This window comes from Heteronotia binoei, chromosome 5, assembly GCF_032191835.1.
Source record: "Heteronotia binoei isolate CCM8104 ecotype False Entrance Well chromosome 5, APGP_CSIRO_Hbin_v1, whole genome shotgun sequence".
NCBI classification, from domain to species: Eukaryota; Metazoa; Chordata; class Lepidosauria; order Squamata; family Gekkonidae; genus Heteronotia; species Heteronotia binoei.
In genome coordinates, this window is record NC_083227.1 from 87,523,541 (window position 1) to 87,529,540 (window position 6,000).

At 37.9% G+C, this 6,000-nt stretch overlaps 1 protein-coding gene across 9 annotated transcripts in view; it reads left to right on the forward strand.

The window, feature by feature from the left end:
* ERC2 (ELKS/RAB6-interacting/CAST family member 2) overlaps positions 1-3,671 on the forward strand; it is a 1,199,719-nt gene extending 1,196,048 nt beyond the window's left edge. For all 9 annotated transcript variants that reach the window (XM_060239766.1, XM_060239767.1, XM_060239773.1 and 6 more), the window contains one exon: positions 397-3,671. The gene's annotated coding sequence lies outside the window, so the exon portion shown is untranslated. The remainder of the gene's footprint in view (positions 1-396) is intronic.
* The last annotated feature ends 2,329 nt before the right edge of the window (positions 3,672-6,000 follow it).

Here is a 6,000-nt window from a genome sequence, read left to right on the forward strand (position 1 = left end):
AAGAATGCTCAGGGAAGCAGAAAACAGCAAAACAATATGGTCTGTTATAAAATAAAATTTAAAATAAAAAATAGTGCCAGTAAGCCACATAAACTTTGGTATTATGAAAACCCAGCGCAGACTAGGAGGCAACAGTCAAATAACACTGAAAATTCTGGAAACTAGCCACCTTGGTAGGCCTCCCTTAAAAGTCAGTTCTAGACTGTAGATGCCACCACAAACAATGTCCTGCCTTGGACAATACTACTTGATGGCACACACAAGACAGAGCATGTATTGAATTTGGTTCTGAGAGCTCAGAAAGGAATGTATGAGGTCTGATGTGTCTTTAGTTTCTTAAATATATATGAGAGTTCTCCTCATCTAACAGTCTGATTTTTTAAAAACTTCTTGTAGTTATCAGAGGAGCTGGCGAAAGAAGCAGGGGAAAAATGAAGCACTGCAGGATGATGGAAAAGAGGAAGATGAGGATATTCACTGCAGTGGAACTCTGATTGCAGTCACCACACTTGGACCACAGCCCCAGAAAGTTCACAGAAACGGTGGGGTGTGTGAATATTGCCATCAAACGTTATGCTGCATAAATGGATGTCTTCTCCATTATTTCTTGTAATCTATTACAAAGTCAGATACTTTGGAAAATAATGATGGGGACTCAGTTGGAAATTACAAGAACTTCATTTCCTTTAATGGGTCATATTAATTGTTCCTTTTATTTTAACAATTACAATCTGTTCTTAACATTCTTAATGAAGTTCATTGAATTAGGACCTTTAATTTGATAGATTTGTAATAATTTTAATATGTAATTCAGGTTCCATTTGCTGCAATATCATCATCTGCTGATTCTGGCTAGTTACTTCTGAGGTATCAATTCTTCAAGCAGTAGATTATTACAGGTACAAGCAAGCTGTTACATAATGGTGTCAGCATTAATTGTACCCCCAGTAATGTGGGCAATCAGGGTAATAAAAATGTAGCCTTTGCCCTCCTCTGTTTCTTATCTTTACTGTTAATCAAACCAATCACATTTTGATAGTATAACCAATATTAAGCTCTGGGCCAGGTTGGAAATGAAATCAATTTTTGGTATTAATAGTTGTTGGCATATGAAAATATGGTGTGTGTCTCTGACAATGCATGGGGCATCTAAATTGATTAGAAATTATTTATATGCAGTGGTCGATGTATGCCTGGATGATAAAAGCTTGAAAAAGCATGTGTACATGTGTTCATATACATATACCTAAGCATCTGTAAGGATGTGTCAAACTTTTATCATCTAAATGCACACTGGTATTTAATATAAAAGCTGGGACTCTTACTTTTTTATTAAAATAAGAATGTTGTGATCTTTCAATATATGCATTGGGTCTCCTTTAATAGAAGGAACCACTCATCATTGTTTTCTGAATAGGGAAACAATACCTACCATGGTTTATAATGTATTTTAGATGTTAAACAAAAATAAAAATCAGTGACTGACAAGATAATTTTTAATTATCTATATCAACATGAAATTCTGAAAAATATAAACTTGTTAAAGCACATGCCAGGGTGAAATGTCAGAAAAATAACTGCAGATGTTATTTGTAGTGACAGAATATTATTGATAATGAAGCTTCTGCTACTTCCCCAAAGTAAAGGTCTTTACTCCTTAGTGAGCATTTCCATTAGATCTGGCATACATGTGCATATAAGATTTTTGTTCTTTTACCAGCACATGTCTTTGTCAATAGGAAAAGCACTTCTAGACTAATAAAAATGGTTATTGACTACCTGCAGTTCTACAAGACAAATGATATGTGTGCCACACCAAGTACTGCTGTTGTGAAACTTCCTTTCATTTGAGAAAGATGTGTGCAGAGATTTGTTAAAATGCATGGAAGTTTCATTGCAATTGTTGTTGGTGGATTGACTTCCCTGCAAAATTAAACATGTGTGGCCTTAATTCTTAGTAATGTTTTGTTTCTTCGCTGCTGTAGGAAAAAAGATTCTAAACAGGATGTTCCTAAAATCTTGCACTGAATTTAGAACAATTTTGTCATTATTTTTGAGTATTTGGTGCAATTAACCCTGACCATCTTTATGAGCCATACATATTAACCCCTGAAAATTATTATTTGTCTAGGACGCAAGTTATTTAGTTAGCTGCACCATCATTCTTCATTAAATTAAAGAGCCACTTAATGCAAGCAGAATGTCTGCTGGATGCTAATTAGATTCAGTAAATAGAATAAATCTGTATAAAATCTGTATAGCATATATAATCCATATTCATACATGTTTCCAAAGTTTGTCTTTTAGCTATCGATGGAATTTTAAACCTTTTGGATTTTTTTTTAAATTTGTTTTTCCTTAAAAAAAAATAAAAGCAAGCTCCTGGGAGTTTCTTTAGCACATATGACAAATGTTGCACTTGTGAACTTGGACAATAAACTCTTGTTTCTTGTGACAAATTTGTTGTCCTAGTAAGGGGCAAATGACTGGACACAATCAGCCAGGATGTTCTCCTCCACAAGCACCATTCAAATGAATGGGAAGGGTGCCAGGACACAGCAAGAGCTCTTCTGCAGCTCTCATTCACCTTACAGGGCTTTGCACAGGAGAATTTCCTGGTGGGTTGTGCCCTCTGTGTCTCTTACAGTCAGGTCTTTACCTTAATTCTGCAACTGAATACTTGAAGTAGGAAATAAACTAGGAAAACATAGGGTCCTTACAAGCAAAACTGTATAGCTAGATATTTATATAGATAGATAGATATATGTGCCAATTTTGTCACAGATATTATTTGGGGAGCATTTTTTTTTGCTCCACTCATGTTGGTAAGAGTATTGATCCTAACTTTTATGAAGGCTAAAGACTTAGCCTCTATAGAAGAAAATTTTGTCTAACATAGCTTTTGCTTTTCTTTCTTTTTCATTTCACATGGTATTCTATGATGCTTGGGGAAAAAAAATCTTTTCATACAGTAAAATAGAATCTCTGGGTTTACAATAAACACTGTGATGTCGGAAAAAAAACATTTTATTCAAGTAATGTTTGGTAGTTTTCTTCCCCATTCACAATGTTTTAAAAAAATCAGACAACCCTTTGGTTAACATTTAAGATGAATATTATTTTACCGTGGAATCAAACTTGTACTGCGCATTCTTTCATTTAAATGTACAGAATGAATTTTGTATTTAAATGAATTTTGTGTATCCAGTATGCACGTAATTGCACATTGACTTTCATTTGAAAGTGGGTTTTGATTTCCTTTTTAAACTGCGTTTATGAGAAGACTTCAGATGTGTCACAAACTAGACTTGCATTTTCCTTTGTTGTAGAGTGATTGTTTGAATGTGATGTTCTGCAACAATGGGTCAGTATTCCCTATTTATCTTTGACCCTCATTTGATAGTGCTTCTTGTAATAATTTTCTTCAAGTGAGTGGCATGTTCTGGATTGTGATCTTGACACGTGATTAAGGACATTGATATGAAACTAAGGAATCCTTAGAAATTCCCAGTGGGCATGTTTTAGAACAGTCATTGTAATTTTTAATGTCTCGTAGAAGTGTAACGTATCGAGGTATTTAGAATTCATAACATTGTTATCACTGTATGAGAAGTGCTTGGTGTTGATCAGCTTGTTTGTATTCATCAAATAAATCTGGTTTCTTTCTGAAATAGGTGTTGTGTTATTAAAATGAAATGTTGATTCTGCAGGGATCCATGAGTGGAATTAACAGACACAGTAAACTGTGCATGGGAACAAGGATCTATACATGGCTCTGCTATACATAGGGGATGATAGCCTCTGGGTGGGAGCTGGGGATCCCCCAGAATTACAGCTCATCTCCAGACTACAAATATCAATTCCTGTGGAGAAAATGGACCCTTTGGAGGGTGGACTCAATGGCACTGTACCCCACACTCCATCCCCAAATATTCAGGAGTTTCTCAACCTGGGTCAACCCTACCCCCCTGTCTCCCACCAGTGGTCAGGGATACCCAGCATTCGTAGCTATAATAGGGCACAGCAAACTGCTAAGTTTTAGAAAGAAACCCTTGTATCCAGCAACCTGCCTGCTTACATGTGGCAGACACAGACAGAGGGTGCCCCAAACAGCCAGTGCCAGTTTTGGAATGCAAGATACGTGCTTGCAGAGCCAAACCCCAAAGATATGACTTGTGATCAGGAAGAAACCACTTTTTTATTTAGTGTGCTGCACTAAAATGTCATTGTCAGGAGGCTTTTAAAAAAAACACTAAAAAACCACCAGACCACTAAAACGCTATGATGCGACTAAATTAGGCACAGAGAATTTCTATAAAGTCACATCCATTAGGATCCTCTTCTGCACAAATGCCAAAATAAGGAATGAAAGGCACAAAGGAGTACAACTGTACTCTGTGACACAGCTCATATTCATTTCAAAATGGTTTGCACAAAAAGAAATTCCTGTTGGACTGTGTCTTTTGTTTGTGTTTTAGGACCAGACATGAGGGAGAGGAAGAGGAACATAGTTATTTCTGTAAAGTGGATCTGTGCATTGCAAAAATGCCTACCAGGAAACAGTGACAGAGAGTGCAGATGGAAATTAACTATGGGGACCAAATGTATTTTCAGTTTGTCTCCATGCTGCTCCAGTTATTACAGGGAAATATCTCTGTCAAGCATGCGGTTTCAATGACAAGTCAGGTTTGATACAAAACTACGTTTATTGATAGACCGATACTTTCTGTGTAACAGATTCTTGAGAGTGATGCTAAAGATACATTGATACAATACTTTTAAGGCATACTTCAAAAGGATTCCAAAAGGTGGGGGCAAGGGATGCTCTCTCACATATAACTATCATAAATGTCTACATTCTCATAGCGTTATCAGGACTCCGTCCTTGCTTCCCCCAGATGTGCCACACTCCCTAACAGGAATGTATGGAAAGGTGCTGATTACTCTTTCTCAAGTTAGTTTCGTTTCTCTCTACTTCTACTTTGCAAGCAATAAAGCAAGAAGGGGGAGGGGGAAAGAACAGAGTTAATAGACCTTGGTCCTCCATGATATTTCACAGGCCAGCTTTATGGAGGACCCTAAAACAATTAATTACCAGTGGAATTCTACCATGCTTGACATACTGCCCCCCTTAACATCAGCATCGGGGTTTTTGAGGGAATGCTTTCTAAAACTTGTTTACTAAATCAGGGGCTAAGACATTTTGTTCTGCCACCCATTCATTCTGGCTGGCAGGGAAATGTTCCCACTTAATCAGATAGTACAACACTCCATGTTTCACTTTAGCATCTAAAATTTCTTCTACTTCATGATGACTCTGATTCCCAATCTGGATAGGTAGTGGAGCTGGTGGTCAAGGGTGCCAAGGAGTACCACCCAGGTCTCTTCACAAAAGACTGCAATGAAAGACAGGGTGCATTTTAGTAAACATCTTGGGTAACTCCGGTTCTACTGTCACTTTATTGATCACCCTTTGTATTTTGAATGGACCCAGAAACCTATAAGCCAACTTCTTTGAAGGCTGATTCAGTGGCAAGTTTTTTGTTGACACGAACACAGAATCACCCACTTTGAAATCCCACACGGGCACATGGGATTTATCATATTGTTTTTTATAAGCTTCCTTGGCCAGTTCTAGATTCTCTTGGATTCCCTTCTAGCTTCCCTCCAATTTGCCCCACCATTGTTCGAAAGAGGTGGGGTCTCGGGCCCGCTCTCCCCCCGGCAACGATGGGACAGGCTTGCCCTCGTATCCATTCACAATCTGAAACGGGGAAGCTTTGGTTGAGCTATGCACACTGTTGCTGTAACCATATTCGGCAAACGGCAAGAGGTCCACCCAATTAGATGGTTGGTGGTTCACATAACACCGTAAATACTGTTCTAAAAGCACATTCATCCGTTCCGTTTGTCTGTCTGTCTGGGGATGGTACGCTGAGCTCAACCCCTGTTCTATACCCATCAGTTTGCAAAACTCCCGCCAGAAGTTTGCAACGAACT